An 18,488-nucleotide genomic window follows, 5' to 3' on the forward strand; every position below is an offset into this window, starting at 1 on the left:
CATGGAGGCACTTCCCCAACTGAAACTCCCTTCTCTGTGATAACTCCAGCCTGTGTCAAGTTGAGACAAAAAACCAGCCAGTACACTACCTTTTAAAATTTTCTTTTATTCTTTTTCTTTTTTTAAAGATTTGTTTATTTTATGTATACGAGTACACTGTCACTGTCTTCAGACACACCAGAAGAGGGCATCTCATCCCATTACAAATGGTTGTGAGCCACCATGTGGTTTCTGGGAATCAAACTCAGGACCTCTGGAAGAGCAGTCAGTGCTCTTAACCACTGAACTATCTCTCCAGCCTGGGACTGATTTTTATATGGCAGATGTTTGTCCTCTATATTCTTGCTCAATAACAACGGACTGAGACCATGAACCAAAGTGAATCTTTCCTTCCCTGAATTGATTTGATCAGACATTTATCACAGCAGCTAAAATTGATCAACAAAGTTACATGGTCATGATAAATGCTAGAAAAACACAGTAAAATATTTTACACCACTATCATATTGTCATAATATGTTTAATACCCTCTTAGTCATGTCATCATGGTAGAGGGGAACATGGCAGCATGCCTGGCTCTGGAGCCATAGCTGAGAGATACATCCTGATCCACAGGTCAAGAGAGAGACTGGATATGGCATGCCTTCAGTGACACACCTCCTACAACAAGGCCATACCTACTCAGCACTTCCTTATCCTTGTAATCCTTTCAAACAGTTCAGCTGGTAACTAATCATTCAAATGTTTGAATCTTATACAAACCACCACAAAGACACTGAAATTTAAGTAATCATTTTAGTTATCTTTCAGTTTTCTCTCAGTAAATTCAGAAATACATTGTAAGTATATTAGGAGATGAGTTTTAAAATTACATTGAATCCCTACAATATTTATATAAGAAGAATGACTTAACTGTTATTAATAGTACTAAATAAATAATCTAGGGTTGTTTTTTTAAATTGCATCTTACTCTTCAGAATGTAACATAAAAGTATGTAAAAATTTTTAGGGCATTGGAAAATATGGACAAAAAATACCATTAGAAGAATAAATATGAGGATGGGGAGCCAGCTCTAAGGATAAATGGCCTCACATTAATGAGGACCCATGCATGCTTTCCAGAACCTGAATAAAATACTGAATATACGTTAACATTTGTCATGCCCTCACTGGGGAGAGAGAGATAGGAGGATGTCTGAGGCTGGTAGATGGAGGAGTTTCTTAGGATGATATCTGAGGCTTTACTTTGATCTCTCTCTGTCTCTGTGTCCCTTCTGCCTGTCTCTGTCTGTCTCTACAAACACACACACACACACACACACACACACACACACACACGCACATGCACTGGAACACACACACACTTAAAAGAAGGCAACATGGCCAAGAATATATTAAATCATCATTCTCTTGAACCTAGAGTTTGCCAAGTTAGCCAGCCTAGGTGGTCAGCTTGCTCTAGGAATCCTGTTTTGGCTGGAATTATAGGAGGAGTGTCATACTCACCTGGCAATTACAAAAACACTAGATACAAACTTTGGTCCTCATGTTTGTGCAAAACAAACTGTAACATCTGAGCTGTCTCCTCAGATCATGTAAAATTATATTAAAATAATTTTAATATGCCAATATTTAAAGATGAAATAACTATGACTAGCTAATGTTCCACTGTGATATATGCAGGACTGGATGCATTATAATATGTGTGCACTGATACCCCCACACATACTTACACAGACATGATTTTCTTGAACATTCTCTCCTTGCCTTTCAGTTCTGCAGTGCTTTTTTTTTTTTTTTTTTTTTTTTTTTTTTTTTTTTTTTTTTTTTTTTTTTTTTTTTTTTTTGGTTTTTTTTCGAGACAGGGTTTCTCTGTATAGCCCTGGCTGTCCTAGAACTCACTCTGGAGACCAGGCTGGCCTCGAACTCAGAAATCCGCCTGCCTCTGCCTCCCAAGTGCTGGGATTAAAGGCGTGCGCCACCACCGCCCGGCTTCTGCAGTGCTTTTTAAAGGTATAATGTCTGCTAGTTTCTGTCTGGGTTCAATCCTAGAGAAGCACTGGGAAGAGCACTGGTCGAAGAGAGAAAAGTCAAGCTCTATTTCCCAAGATCCTTACTCTCACCCACTCTGTACTTAGGGGGAAGTGGTTCTAACATGCTGCAACTCTTCTGTCTGTCTCTCCAGCTCTGCGGGGAAGCTCTCACTTGGTTCTAGTTTCCACCAACTGACACTGCTGGCTTCTGAATTCTAAACACTTATCCTTTTGTTACTTCTTTTCTTTGTTTTTTACTTGTCCATGGGCACAATAAGAGTTCTGAAATGGGATTACAGTGAAAATTTTGTCTTTTTTGTACTTAAGTCTTTAACACAGAATGTGACACATAGAAATTATTTAAAGAGTGCTTTTATTACATCAAACTGTGCTAAAAATCCAAATACTGCCTTTGGAAATGGAAAATTACCATAAAAAAATTTAATAAGTTTGGAAATATGTACACAACAGAAGGCCAATATAAATATTAAAATGTTGCCAAGCAAAATCTTTTAAAAAAATCCCTGTAAAAAGAAAATGGATACACAATGTAAATAGAATTTCAAAATTGGTTACAAGTAATTATTAATGAAGCAAAAGGAGCAATAATCGAAAAGCTGTGTTTAAACTATACAAGTTAGCATTATATACTATTTTTATATACTTTCTGCAGAGTATAAAGAATAATGATTTCAGATATTGTTTGGGGTTTGTAGATATGAGCTCTTGTAAAGTGTGGAATAAACAAAACTATGCAATTTTTCTAAAAATAAAGAATATAACTAGTGTTCTATAGAATTATCCTCCCAGTATATTTAGAGTGGCATGTGAGGTTTACAGAGTAAAAGATGTACATCCCAGGGTATTACATATTTATGATAAACCTGCAACATTGTGATACTTGAGGATGAAGAATTAAGTAAATCACATTCTATTAAGACTTCATCCTCAACTGTTGACCTAAAAAACTTTGTGGAGAAAAGAATGAGAATTGATTACCATAGGCTTATATATTTGAGTGCTAGGTGCCCAGTTGTTGGAACTATTTTGAGTCTGAGTAGGAGGGCATGACTTTGTAGGAAGAGATGGATCACTAGGGGCAAGCTTTGAGAATTCCAAAGACTCTGAGACCCCACCCCACTGCAGGTGCCTGTGTTTATGCATCAAGACTCCAGCTCTCAGTTTTTCCTCTCCTCTACCACCACTGGTGATCAACCCTGGTCTACCATTGGAGATCTTCAATCTTTGACCTGTAGGCCAAATTCAATGCTTCCTTTTATAAGTGACCTTGGCTGTTGTTTTTATCACAGTGATAGAAGGCTAAGGTGACACTCGTAAGGTAATATTTTACAAACTTATCCAAATCTCAATAACACTGAACTGGAAACAGATTTAAAAAAAATAGAATTAAAGCTTCAATTTCTCATGTTTTCTTTTACTTAGCATGCATTTTTTTCCTATCAAGTTTGATGTTGTGTTTGTTTGCCTCTAAAACAGATTTCACTGTCTAATCTATACTGGCTTTAGACTGGCCATCCTACTGTTTCAACTTCCCGAGTGCTAGCATTAGAGGTGTGCACCACCAAACCTAGCTACGTGGTTAGTTTTTTTTTTTTAAAGGCAGTATGTTAAATCCTATGCTTTTATTGCTACCTTATTCTTTTATTTTCCAGAATTTAAAAATGATACATAACGCAGGAGCTTCTCTGCAAAAAGAATCAACAGACACATGAAAATACTCTGTTAACATTGAGAACTTGTGTGTTTTCAGGGTCTCAGAATGAGAGAGGGTGATTGTTGAATTTGCCATTGTTATGAAGTTGTTAATACCTCCCTAAAAGCGTTCGTTTGTCGTCTTCACATGTGTTTCAGTGGCTGTCACAGGCTTGGACAGCTCCCAAAATGAAAGTAGGTTCTGTGTAGTCTGTTTAGACAGTCACTGTTTCAGGTGAAATTTAACATTCCACGTTGTATATTTTTTTTTCTGTTTTTCTCTTTTGCTTCGTGTCTTTTTTTTTTCTTCTTCACAGCTCTGTGTAACACAAAGAAGGGAAAAAAATCAAAAGGTTTGTGTTACAAGATTTATCTCTCTGAGTGAATAAATACAGCGATTCCCCCTCGTCATCTTAACTGGGAAGAAGTCCAAGGGTATTTCTTGGAGAAGCTTGAAGATGTTCACTGTTCTGGCTCTCCTGGCCTTCCACCCTGCTCCAGTCACCTTTCCCCACCCAGGTTTATCTTCTGCCATCCTGTAGTTATTGAGGGATATTCTGGGAATCCATGCAGCCATGTTGCTAGTGATTCATTTCCTCACCCAAAGCTTGCCTGGCCTACTTCTGCTCATTAGTTGCAGTTGTAGTCTTCCTTGTCATTTTTCCTCCTATGCTCTGTTCCCATCCTCACTTCTAAGTGCAGTCTTGGTTCCAAATCTCCTGTCCAACTGATGCTAAGTACACTGCTCTGATCTTTAATCTTCTGGTAGAACACTATTAGCTGATATTATTTCGTAAGTAGAGCCAGAGTGAAGTTGTCACCTATTCATATTATCTCCATAGAAGGAAGCAAACATACACAGGAGTCAGGGACAAGGCCCTGGTTTTGATTTCTTGCATCTAATTCAACAACTACTGGTGCCTATTAAATCCTGGGCACTGAAGTGCAATCTGTTTAGTTAGCCCTATCACTTGATGGCCATGAATGTGATGGGGTACAGAATGGAAAATCAGTATTTGTGCCTGAACGCTTTGATGGGTGAACATTAGAAGGCACCCTGGCAGCCCTTATAAAGCTTCCACTGTACTGCTTTCAGTCTTTTCTCTGTCTATGAATCAGTTCACATTCACAGCACTCCTGCATTGACTTTTATTGGAAACAATACACTGTTGTTGCTGTTGTTGTAGTTTTTGTGTGTGTGTGTACGTGTGTGTGTGTGTGTGTGTGTGTGTGTACGTGTGTGTGTGTGGTGTCAGGAATGTATATGTGTGTGATGTGAATCCATGTGTGCCCATGCACCAGAAAGTCTGTTTTATATACTGAATCTGTGTAACTCTCTTGAACCTAGAGTTTGCCAAGTTACCCAGCCTAGCTGGTCAGCTTGCTGTAGGAATCCTGTTTTGGCTGAATTATAGGAGGACTTTCATGCTCACCTGGCAGTTAAAAAAGCACCAGATACAAACTCTAGTCTTCATGTTTGTACAAAACACACTGTAACATCTGAGCTGTCTCCTCAGACCATGTAAATAATTTTTAACAAAATATTTCAAGCATATTGTTTCAGAAAATACTAAACTACAGTAACTCACATTATGAGAATTTGGCCTAGAGTAATAGTTCTGGTGAGGAACTTGGGGCTGAATCTTGACAGTGCCAGAAGAGCCAACCAGTTGAACAATGAAATGATCAGCAAACGAAATTAAGCTCCAGTTCCATTTAGGAGACAGGTCACAGAGTGTAAGAAGTGACCACTTAGGTGTTTTTGACCCAGGACTAATTAGTAGACTGCAGGCCAGTCCTGGCAAGAAGAGTTTGATACAAGGCTGCTTATCATGACAATCAGCATCCATGCATGATGGGAGCACTGAGAGTCTGCAGAGCACAGCTGAATTCCCAAGGACAACACGGTCCAGCCTCAGTGGAAAAGCCTGTCTCATCAATCATGATTGATTCTCTAGAAACTGCTGAGTAAAGTTGAGCTCACCAAACATAAATATCTTTGGACAGAGCAAAATAACAAGGCTCTGGCCCCATTTGGAAGGCTTACTATCAGTTTCATTCCTGATCTTACAACCTCTTCTCTTCAGTTGTTATTGACATCTACTGAAAGGATAGTTGTTTGTGAGGCTTCTTTGAAGTATTGTTAGAAATAGTAATGGTTCTGTACAAGATTAAAATGCCTCATATTTTTCAACATCTGACTTCTATACAATGTTCATGCTCTTTAGAAAGATTCTTCCTTTCTCGCATCCTTATTCTGAATGACCTCATGTAGTAGTAATACTACAAACAGCCATCCGGGAACCTTAACAATAATGAGGAAACCACCCCTCTCTGTGGAACTAAAATCCCTAGGATTTCAAAATTAAAATTCATGCTTGCAAAGGATCCATCTACATAGATGATAATGACTGTATTAGCCTATGATATTGTTTGTTGTATTTTGTGGCAGGAAATCAGGAAAAAGTATAAATATTCCAATTGAGTTTATGTGTAGTTGGTGCATTCCTCAAATCTCATGAATATTAAAAAAATAATATAAATACCAGGATTACCAGACTAGAATATTATCTTTTTCTTATTAAGAGTAGAACTAAGTAACAAATACTAGCATATGTGTACAATGTACTGTGAATTATAATTTCATCATAAATTATATATATGCATTTATATATTAATATATAATAATGTATACTATATACATGCTGCATTTGTGACATCAAAGTTGACAGTAAAGGAGAAGAATAATTGAAAATATTGATTTTATCTTCATTCAAACTCCAATTATTATTCATAAGTATCACTGGTGCATTTTATAAACTCTTTCCTAGTTCCAAGCATATTCCCTATTTTTCTTTAGTTTGAGAATTTTCCACACATATAAAATGGAAGATAATCATATCTACTTCCCATTTTTCCACCACAGACTCTCCTCATGTCCCCTGACACTAGCCCCATTCCAACTTTATGCTTTGCCATTTAGGGATTTCCATCTGTGTATGGGTATGTGGTCATTTACTTGAGCATGGAAAACCTACCGATGGCTATGTCCTAAAAATTAAAAACAATTTCCTTCCCTCCAGCAAATACCCACTACCAATAGTTCTGCTGTATGGCTCAAACATGATTATCATATATTAGTTCATGACTGTATTAGCGATGTCATGTATAAAAGACAGAAATTCACAGCATTCCTACCCATTCTCTGGCTCTTGCATATCATCCACATTCTTTTCCTCATTATTTCCTAAGTCTGGGTAGTGGGGTTAATACAGATATCCCATTTAGATACGGGTATTGGGTCTCTAATTCTCAGCACTTTGACCAGTAATGCATCTCTTCATTGATTTTTGTTCACTGAAAAGCTTCTATGATCAAGGTTGAGAGCAATGTATGTTTTTGTATATAATAACAAATACTTACAAACAGACAGCATGACTGTTTAGCAAAATAATAACTATAGCTTCTAACCTAGGGCTGATGACCTTCCCAGCCATGGGTATTTGACTGTATTACAATGTCAGGCATGAAAGTCTCTCCTGTGGAAAAGACCTCAATTCCAATCAGAAAGTAGTTAATTACCCCATAACAGTTATGTCATTATTGCACCAGTGAGTGGGCACATCTTGCCTGGCAAGAATCATATTGTATCACATAGAGTCCAATGCTAGGTTAGAACACTGATGTGTTTTCTCTTCTAATAGATAGTATAGTACTTAGGAACTCCATGAAAGCTAACAACCTGATAGGAAGTTTGAGATTGATTTATCTCTCTTGCAGTCAAAGTGGTTTCAGGAATATGTTCTTGCTATGTAGTTATGGTAGGTGTCTTAGTTAGGGTCTCCATTGCTCTGAATAGACACTATGACCAAGGCAACTCTTATAAAGGACATTTATTTGGGGCTACCTTACAGGTTCAGAGGTTCCATCCATTATCATCAAGACAGGAAGCATGGTAGCATCCAGGCAGGTATGGTGCTAGAGGAGTGAAGAGTTCTGTATCTTGTTCTAAAGGAAAACAGAAGACTGGCTTCCAGGCAGCTAGGAAAAAGGTCTCTTTAAGCCCCCCAACCCAGTAACACCTTCCTTCAACAAGGTCCTACCTCCTAATAGTGCCATTCCCTGTGTACAAACCACCACAGTAGGTAACCACAGACTGTTAATAGCTTATTTTAATGGACCGTCTGGTACTTCCTGATCAATAGCTCCTAGGGAGGTATCCCTGGTGCTGCAATTTTCATTTAATAATCCATGTCTTCTAGAAGTTACACTGTCCTTCCATGCAGTGTAATTTTGGTAGTGGGTGGATTAATCAAACTAAAAATTTATGAAAAAAAAAAACTTATGGGAACTCATTAAATTAGAAGCTAATTTCAGAACACAATTTTAGTTTTAAAAACAATAATTTTCTTAATAAAGCAATAAATATTTGCCTTGTTATTTTCAAAGACTTTGAGTAAGCCATTTTAGGCATTCTTTGGAGCAATCTGGACAATTATAATCATATAACAATGAGTATATTTCAAACAAATGGCATTGTTCATGCTTGATTATGGAAACTTTGGGACAACTCTTTTTCTCTAAATGTTTTACAACTTTGGTTACCATAACAACATAATATTGGTTCTTTATTCTGTAGGAGAAAATTTGCTATAATTTTTTCTTTACCTTGTAGAAACTTAAAACATGTTGGGTAAAAGGTTAAATATCATATCACCAAATTTTATGCAATGTAGGGGGACAGTAAAAGTAAATATCTATGGGGTCTCCTTAATGATATCATCACTTCCCTTTCTCCCTTAATATATTCCAGCATATTTTGTTAAAATTGCATCCTATCTGCAAATTGTAAAATTATTTTACTTACTAGTAAGTATAAGTTAACATATTAAATTCAAATAATTGTCATGCCCACTTAGGTTTAGAATGTTATATGAAAAATTGTATATGTAGTACAGGAAGTCACAGAAAGAGAAGGACAGAGATAATTTTAAAATAGAGAATATTTAAAACTTTAAATTCAAATATCTTTCCCATTCTGAGCCAACCTTTTTTGGATAACTGAATGACCTCACAATATAAGATAGAAAGGCCAAGAGTTTAGTGATGACACCAAGGATATAAAAGAAATTACTCATTTTAGATTTTGAATTTCAGAAAGCACAGAGAACCACTTTGGGTGAGAAAGTCATGTAGAGGAATTTTCCTTTAATTATCTGATTGGCTAATAAGGATGACAAATAGCCAATCGTTGGGCACAAATGAGGAGGCAGGTTTTCCAGGCAAGACAGGAAGAGAAGGGGAGGAAGAGGAGTTGGAGTCGTCAGCGATAGGAGGAGGATAGAGGGAAAGAAGTTGGAAGGAAGATGTAGCAGAAATACAGGGCTGGGAGAAACTGCAAGTAGCAGGGATTTCATAGCTGGGGAAGTGGGGTAGAGGCATATCTGCCCAATAGAGATGTGCAGTTTATAAATATATAGCTGAGTTGTGTTTTCCTTGCATGGGCTTCTTGGGGTTGGAGATTTAATGCAACAAGGTCATATGAAGATTTGTGGTTATGATAGAACAATATGGGATTGAATCATAGATGTAGCAGATAAACTGGTAGGTCTATAAATTATCTATATCTATATATCTATATATTTGTATATGCAGTACATATGTGTGTATCAAAATATGTTACTCACCTTAAATTTAAATACATACAATGTATAGTCAAAAAGCCAATGTTTTTAAAAGGTTATTCTTCTAAAAATTGTTTAAAATTTGAGGTTATAATATAATTATATTATTTTTTCCTTTCTCTCTGCTCCCCCAGAGTGAAAAACCAAAGTGTTTCCCATATAACCATTCTAGCTGTTTTTCAAATCATGGTCTCTTTCCTCATTATATGTTTCTTCATTACACACATTCTTAAATACATAAATATAACCTGCTCAGTTTGTATAATGTTACTTGTATGTATACATTTTTTCAGTGCTGACCATTAAAAGATTGTTTATCCTGCTTTTAGCACTCCTTAGTTGATGGTCTTTGTCTAGGGTTGAGGCTTTGTATAACTTAGGAGGTAGCTTCTAACAGTCATAAAAGGTACAATCTTGCAGGACTCTCCATATTCCTCTGGCTTTTAAAAACTTTCTGTTCTCTCTTTCATAATGATTCTTCAGTCTTAGGATTGGGATATATATTGTATCTTTTGGGACTAGATTCCACAGCTCTGCATATTGATTGATTGTAGTTTTCTGTAATAGTCTCTGTTGCAAAGAGAAGTTTCTTTAGTGTGAGTATTATGAGTTATTTGTGTATGTGTGTGTGTTAGTGTATGTGTAGGTGCATGAGTGTGTATTTGTGTGTGCATATGTGTACATGTGTGTGCATGTGTGTGTTGGTATGTGAGTGCATGAGTATATATTTATGTGTGTGCATGTGTATACATGTATGTCTGTGTATGTTAGTGTATATGGACTTATGTGCATGTATGTGTTTGTGTGTGCATTAGTGTGTATATGCACATACATGTGTGTTAGTATGTGCATTCGTGTGAATATGTATATATGTGTGTTCATATGTGTGTGCATGAGTGTGTTCGTGCATGTGATGTGTGTTAGTGTACATGTGTGTTAGTATATATGTGTGTTTGTGTGTGTATATATGTGTACACATGTGTTACTATGAGTGTGCATGTATTCACATGAATGCAAGTGCTAAAGAAAAGAGTTGTCAGTTTCTTTTTGGAGCTGGAAGAACAGGTGGTTGTGATCCATTTGATGTAGTTTCTGGGAACTGAATTTTGGTCCTCTGTGCTCCTAACTTCTAATCCAAAGATTCTCACTAGACATTAATTTTAAGTAATATGTAAGTGAATAGTTCTACAAAGATAGCATTATGCAAATAAAGTCTAAATGAATAGTGGCATAAATATAAATTATGAAGAGGACACCTGACCCTTTGCATATATGACTATTACACTCCTTGTAACACAAAGGTAAATCTTAATGACTAGACTGTCTTTCTATTGACTTGACCTTAAAGACTGAATCTGAGTATTTTCTATTCATATTCTTTTCTATTCATATTCTCTATCATTTAACTTGTCCATTATTTGATGTTTTCTTTTTTTAATGAAGAAAACACCCATTTGTATTTCATGGGGTAATTACTACTGTATAGTGAACTAGCATAAGATAACTACTACTACATGATGAACTGATATAAGGTGCACAGTCACACTTTGTTAAACCATCATGGTAAGTAGAAGGGGTGCTAACTTGACAGATTTATTTTCTGAGTGGTTACCAACACTTAGAAAAATCTAGGCCTTCCAGGCTACCTGTGTTCTCTGCGGTAGAGTTCCATAATGCTTATAATGAGCACTAATTCTTCACTTGACTCTCTTACAAATCTCTGTGTCCTCTGGGACTTGAGATGTGGGCTCAGTAACTCAGTATCCCCCTCTTAATTCTAAAATGAATTAAATCTACATTCCTGTTGAACTCACTGTTCTTGTAGCTCCTACTGCACCAGACATCTTTCTCTCCATACCTATACTTTAGAACAGAGGGCATTCTAGTCAGACTTTTAACTGGTGTCTCAGCTACCAAAAAGAAAGAGCATAAAGGAGAAACATTTGTTTGGCCACACAATTTTAGAAGTTTTTGTTAAAGGTCATTTGGTTGCCCTATTATGAACCCATCCCATGGGCAGAGCATGCTGGGAGAAAGATCAAGTGGAGGAGAGCTGCTTCCCACAGGAAGCCAGGAGGAAGGTAAAGGACTATGGGAAGTTTCATCAGAGGAAAGATGTAGCTCTCAAAAGTACAAACTCAGCAATGTACCTTTCCCAGCTCTACAAACTCAATAGTCTATTCAGATCTTGAAGCCACTGATAGATTGAACCATTCATTCATTAAGTCATGGCATTGTGATCTAATTATCTCTTGAAAAGCCAGGATAGGTACATCTAGAGGTGTGACTTCCTATTCTCCTAGGTACATCTTAATCTAATCAAGTTGACAATCAAAATGAATCAGCACCCCATGTCAGGGCTCCTTTTCATTGCTGCCTCTGCCATATCCCCTATTGCATGCTTCCACCAACAAGATACTGCACGAGCTGACTCTCCTTTGGGCTAAGAGCTGCAGACACCTCTGTTTGATAATCCAACTTATGAAAGTATTCTCTCTGTCCTTTTCCTTCCTGCGTTGTACCTAAGACTGAATCGTTTGTCTTTGCAGTCTTGTGAACATATCCTAAAGTCATCCACAGCACTGTCCTCAAACACAGTCCTTGATATCAGGCCTTTTCTGTTAACATTTTATTCTCTAATGGGATGATGGTAACTGACTTACTATCTGACACGTCCACCCCAGTTTTTTAATTCATTTTCTCTCATCTGAATTTTCTCTACATTATTATAAACCCAGAATGAGAAGAACACTTATTCTCTCATGTTGTACTTAACTTCAGAAATCATTAATTAAATAATTAATCTTGAATTAATCGTAGAAAAATCTTACATGTCTATGCCTAAATCTGGAAGCAGTTATGGCTCAAATGAAATATCTATTCTTTCTTCAAATTAACAACAATATATCTTCTAAAAATGTTTAATTATATGGAAACATGTATGTTGCACCAGAGAGTGGTCTGTACTCATGAGTGTTGGTGCATTCAGGGACCATTGGAATTGGATTTCTCGGAGCTGAAATTAGAAGTTTCTGTGAGTGTCTGGTTTTGATGCCTAGAACCGAATTCAGGCCCTTCCTTGTAGAACTGTACATGTTCTTAACTACTGAGCAATCTCTCAAATCCCATAGTGATTACATAGGGCTTACATAGTGATTAGCATATCTCCATTAGATATTTAACCACAGTCAGAAATCTATTTCCCTCCCTGGTGTGCTAACTATCCCAATAGTAGTCTGGCTATGGAAATCAGTCATATGTTACTTTTTTAACTAGACACAAATTTCTTTGCTTAAAACAAGATATGTTTCTCTGCTGTTGTTTGTCTGTCTCCAAAGGTATGGGAGGTAGACCATTTTAACAAAGGTGTTTCTTCTTTGTTTCTTGAAAGAGTTTCCATTCTGGATTCCATTTTGATTGTATGATAACACACTGTCTTTTTCTGGTTGTTTCTCCCCTAACTGTAAATGTTGTGTCTGCATCATCCTGGTTTGTGCCTCTACCTCCACCCCCTGCCCTGCCGAACAGTTGTGCTATATTATCCAGTGGGGTCATCTTTTAAGATATAATTTACATTCAATTGTATAGCAAAGGTGGAATTTAAGCCCAACTTCTACAACCCCCCCCAGTCATTTCTATTTCTACTCATTTGGCATCTCCACTTGAGGAACAAAAAGGCATTTCTAGTAGCATGCATCTTGCAAAGAATTTCTTGATGTAACCCTCACTAATTTACTCCTCTCAGGAAATATCACCAAATCTGTTCAGTAGTTTAAAAAAATCAACAAGAAAACCTAGAAGCTGTTTTTATTCTCCCTGTCTTAGTTTTCTTTGGTTGTGATCAACACTGAACAAAACCAATGTGGGGCAAAAGGAGATGTGCCTTGTGGTCCCAAGCCACAGTTCATCCTTGAAGAATGTCTGCTCAAGAACTCAAGTAAAAAACTTTTAGACAGAAACCATGGAAAAATGCTGCTTGCTCCCACACTCTCCGACTTGCTCACATACTGCCTAGAACTTACAGTGAGCTGGGTTCTGTCACCTCAACTATCAGTGAAGACATCCCCCACATTTCTATTACTGAATTGGTTTGGTAGAAGTTTGAGATCCATTGAGTATTCTTGTTTCATTGTTTGTCCACATATCTACAAAATAATAGTGTGATTAAAAACATATTCTTCCTGTGCAAAAGTTTAATTTACTAAAATATACCTTATTCTGTGATGGTGCCTTTAAGTAAACACGTGATTCCTTAGCTCTTTTCCTGAGCATTCATTCGTTTCCTCAAAATTAATATTGGATCAACTCCTTAGAAGAGAAATCTTATGATATTAAATCACTATTCTTTCCAGAGTAGAGTTTTTATTTGTTCCTTTATGTCATTATTTTCTGTGTATATTTTTTATAGTTTCCATGAAGTTTCTTTCTTTCTTTTTCTTTTTAAATGCCTCTTGTAATTCTTTTAAATATCATCATCATCTTCTTCTTCTTCTTCTTCTTCTTCTTCTTCTTCTTCTTCTTCTTCTTCTTCTTCTTCTTCTTCTTCTTCTTCTTCTTCTTCTTCTTTTGTCCATATAATTTTCCTAACTTGAAGCTCATTGCTTTGGTTAAAGGGACTAGTCAGCAAGTTGTGGGACTTTGCCCATTTTTACCTTTCTGACAGTAAGGTAATAGACAAATGTCATCGTACTTGTTGTTTATGTGGATCCTGGAGACCAGACAAAAGTCCTCATGCTTGCACAGACTCTTTTCCCACTAATCCATCCCCCCAGCCTCTCCTTGAGATTTCAAGTTATCCTTTTTTTTTTTACACATAGATAAGCCTATTTCCATTTTCTGACAGAAGCAAATTTATTTCTATGTTTTTTCTATACAAATTTACAAATAATAAATGACCATTTTTTATTAAGTGAGTAGACCAAACAGTATGTGAACAGGGGCAGAATGTCACATGCTAATATTAGTGTAGCTCTCAACTCTCACCAAGACAACTTCTTTCTGCAGCAGATGGAAACCATTTCAGAGATCCACAATTAGTCCAAATGCACAGACTAAGTTACTGTGCAGTATCCAACCTTGATTGGTATATTTTTAGTATTTTTTATTGTTTTTTGTTATGACTTTAAAATAAAGAGATAATTTCTACCTTCTCAAAAAAAAAAAAAACCTCTAAAAAAACCCTAAATCCAAATACATACTTACCTGAACTATATTCTGTGCTGTATACTACATAATGTTTTCATGAAATAGAAAACCCAATTTTGAAAATTTGCCTGTGTTTTGTACGATTATAATGAGCATGACTGTTAACAATCAAGCTCTGTGAAGAGAGATCTGACACATACAGGTACCTCACTGACATGATTCTCACTGAAACGTCTCCCCAAATGAATTGTTTAATTATGTGATTTTTAAAAAGATGTCCCTAATTGATCCATGATATTACCCATTATAACTGGAGTAGCTTTTCATTTTATGGATTTGTCTCTGTTTTATTGTTTTGCTCAAAGCTAGCCCACCGAGATCTCCTGATACTAGGCATTTTCTTCTTAGCCATATTTTATTGAAACGTCAGCTCACACTAGAATTTTCCTTTCCTTGAATTTTTGAAACTTGGAGCAATCTTGGCTTTTACATGATACTTTAATAATGTTGCCAATCCCTTGATAAGTTGTTCACATCAGCTATTTAGCCCCAGTACCTAAAGCTTGGGAACTGAAATGATTCTTTGCACTTTCTGCCTCTGCAATCCCAAGGCTTATGAATATTAAGCTGCAGTTGCCCCAAAGCAAAAGTGTATTCACCAAGATATTTGCTGAGATCAGGAGTCTCTGGTCCTCATTTTAAAACAATAGCATTAATAAGAAAGCACCACAAAAGATGTGACATTTGAAAAGTAAAAGAAACAGGAATTTGGAATTTTTTAATAAAGTTGAAAACATCCGTTGGTCGAGAGTAATCCTGAATGATGGAACAGATGACGTCCACGAGGCTGATGCCCCATTCTCCCTTACCAGGAGCTATTTACTGGGTGGAAGGCCTCTTTGATCTTCACTCAAAACACTAGCTTTGAATTGTATTTGTAAGGATGGACTCTCACAGATTTTACTTCTGTGTCTGGTGTATATGATGCTATATGTGTAAGTGTGCTAATGTACTCCCATGTCCAGTGAGGCCAGACATCGTATTCTCCTTTATCATTCTCTTCCTTATTTCCTTGAGAAATGGTCTTTATTGTGTCTGAAGCTAAGATAATGCTCAGCAATCCCCATGTCCCTGTCCCACCAAATGTATGCACTGGATAGACAGGTACAGGTGGCCAGTTATGCTTGTGTTTTTTCCTGTGGGTTCTATGGATTTGAACTCATGTCCTCATGCTGCACATGCAAGTGTTCTTCCTCACTGAGCCATCCTCATCTCTTGTGCTGCAATTTTACTTTTATACAATAAACATTTCAGAAACCGATTCTATATAGTAAGTGATATTCCTGTTATTCCTTTTTACTTATAAAATAAGTTTATTTTCTTTTTTTAAGCTTTATAAAGACTTTATTTCCATGAATACTAACTACAATATTTACAAAATAATCATTCTTTAAAAAATCTACAAGTTATAGTTATGTGAACATGATCTTTGCTATTTTCATTCTAAGTAATTTTCATTTTGTTTTAATCTAAGTTTACTATGAAGGAAGTATTTCCCAGAAAGACATTTAAAATGAATTAAGATAATCTTACTCACAAGGTAAAAATATGTAATATTTTCAATAAAAATACCTGATCTCTTTTAGAAGAACAAAAAAGAGGGGAGCATGGGGGAGATACAATTCCCTGGGCTTCATAACCCAACAATATATAAAAGTCAGTTTTCTTTGTCACCAGGGGATGGTGAGGAAGTGTTCTACTCTTGAGCTACATCTCCAACCAAAAGGTGGTTTTAATTAAATAAATTCTCCTATATCTTATTTCTATAGAATAAATAAGGAATAAAAATTACCATCACCCCCACCCCTCCCCCACCCCCCCCAAAACTAAGTACTCATAACTTACTCTGCCATAAAAAGCTTTGATACCTGGAATATATTATGGTACCCTCCCTGGACCTCAGTTTTATTACTTCTAAACTGAAGAGTTTTCCAAATATCTTCCAACTCTAAGATCCACCACCACTCTTTCAAAAGATAAGGACGATGCCAATGTCATGCATACAAATTTTTTGTTACTGTTAGTTTCATAGAAACATAATCTCAGTATTCAGAAGGCTGGGGCAGGGGGAACTTATATTAAAGGCCAACCTGGGCTACATAGTGAGATCTTGTCTACAAAAAAGAAAAACTAGGAATAGGGATGGATGTAGCTCAACAGTAATAAGTATGTGCTTACCTTTCATTAGGTAGTAGCTTCCAACACTCTCCTCCTTTCTCTTTTAACTCTAACTTTTAAAGTCGTAACTAAAACTGTTAAAGATTAAGTTCTTTGAAGTAATATGTATACATTTATACAATTTTGTGAATTTTGTTATTCAACACAGGATTTCACATAGCACAAGATGACCTTGAAATTGGAATCTAGTCAAGGCTGGCCCTCATCTTCTTCTCATCTGCCTCTTCCTCCCAAGTGCTGAGGTTACAGGCTTATGCAGTAGATGCAACTCTATTTGCATTATTTTTTATAATCAAAATAAATATCTTGCGTGAGGCCAACAGTTAAATGTCTTAGAAAAAAATTGAGGGAAGGCAACAAACTGGGTTACCATGTCAGTCAATCAATGTATTATAGTATTTAAAGAGAAAATTAAATACTTAGAAAATTGTGCTTAAAAAAATAGGTTCAAGCCTATTCTACAGAGCTAGTTTCAAGACAGCCAGGACTACACAGAGAAACCCTGTCTCAGGAAAATAAACAAGGAAGGTTAAGAAAAGAAGATAATCATGTCAAAAGTTTATTTTTGTAAGAGAGATGAACATTTTTAAAGGACGTGTGCTGAGATTCATGATACTCCAAAATTAAAATAATTCTGACAAAATTAAAATTATCCAGTTCCAAGACTGGTAGCATCTTAGAGACTACTGTATTCTGGCAGATAGTGCTGCAAGCGAGTTGCTTTCAGCTTCTCTACGTCAATCTTTGCTCTTAGCAGCTCCTCCTTGAGCCGCTGCCTTCTTTTCAATCCATCCCTCTTCTCCTGAACATACAATCTAGAATTCTTTTGATTTTCTAAAATTATCTGATGTTCCTCTTTTAACATTTGCAGGACCTGAGGGTCACATCTTAACAGTGACCTAAATGTTCTCCATTTTCCTGATGAAAAACATCATCTCTCCTTGGGACAGAAGATGGAGATGATGTCATTCTCACATCAACAAAAGAAAGAGATGGAGACATGGATCCTTCCACATCATGCATCAATTCATGCTCTTCTGTTTGCTCTAAAGTATCACTGAGTTGAGGATTTGAAACCAGGGTGAGAGATGGCTTAATGTCCTCTTCTTGCTTCACCTCTACAGTGATAACAGGTGATCCACCATTACCTGCAGCGAACTGGTACCAGCTTGGGCAGCCTCATCCAAGTTTGCACTGGAGGAAGTGGATCTACTCTAGCCCTGTCACCCACTTCCCTAGGGCTTCCCTCAGTAGGACAAGGATTTGAACTGCATACATCTGGATCATTTTGTGACTGTTCAGCACCCTGAAACAGTTTTATATTTGGACTCATCTTTGTAATCTCCTTACTCACACCTGTACTACTTCTTCCTGGAGTTATGAATCTTGTTTTGTTTGTTTGTTTGTTTGTTTGTTTTTTAAGGAATTTCCCTGCATCTGACTTGATGTTGCAGACTGTCTCATCTTCAGCAATGCTAACTCCTCATGCTGACAGAAATGGCCGACCGGTTCGAGCTTCCAGCCTTCATACAGCCAACTCTATTTTCAAAGTAAATATCAACTTAGCAATAGGAGCTACTTACTGTTACCAAAAGTTCCAGATGATAACACAATCAAAACGATATGTTAAAATAATGTAAATCTTTGGAGGAGGAGGGGGGGGGAGAAAGAGGGG

At 36.7% G+C, this 18,488-nt stretch overlaps 1 protein-coding gene and 1 pseudogene across 2 annotated transcripts in view; one reads left to right on the forward strand and one right to left on the reverse strand.

Annotated features, from left to right (window-relative positions):
* Mdfic (MyoD family inhibitor domain containing) overlaps positions 1-18,488 on the forward strand; it is a 148,845-nt gene that overhangs the window by 125,271 nt on the left and 5,086 nt on the right. Inside the window, exon 5 of the transcript XR_004121883.1 lies at positions 17,685-18,363. The gene's annotated coding sequence lies outside the window, so the exon portion shown is untranslated. The remainder of the gene's footprint in view (positions 1-17,684; positions 18,364-18,488) is intronic.
* Positions 15,967-18,277, reverse strand: LOC116098594 (annotated as a pseudogene). Its single transcript, XR_004121884.1, has one exon. The product of XR_004121884.1 is annotated as a DNA repair and recombination protein RAD54B pseudogene (transcript).

Source organism: Mastomys coucha, unplaced genomic scaffold (genome assembly GCF_008632895.1).
Source record: "Mastomys coucha isolate ucsf_1 unplaced genomic scaffold, UCSF_Mcou_1 pScaffold20, whole genome shotgun sequence".
NCBI classification, from domain to species: domain Eukaryota; kingdom Metazoa; phylum Chordata; class Mammalia; order Rodentia; family Muridae; genus Mastomys; species Mastomys coucha.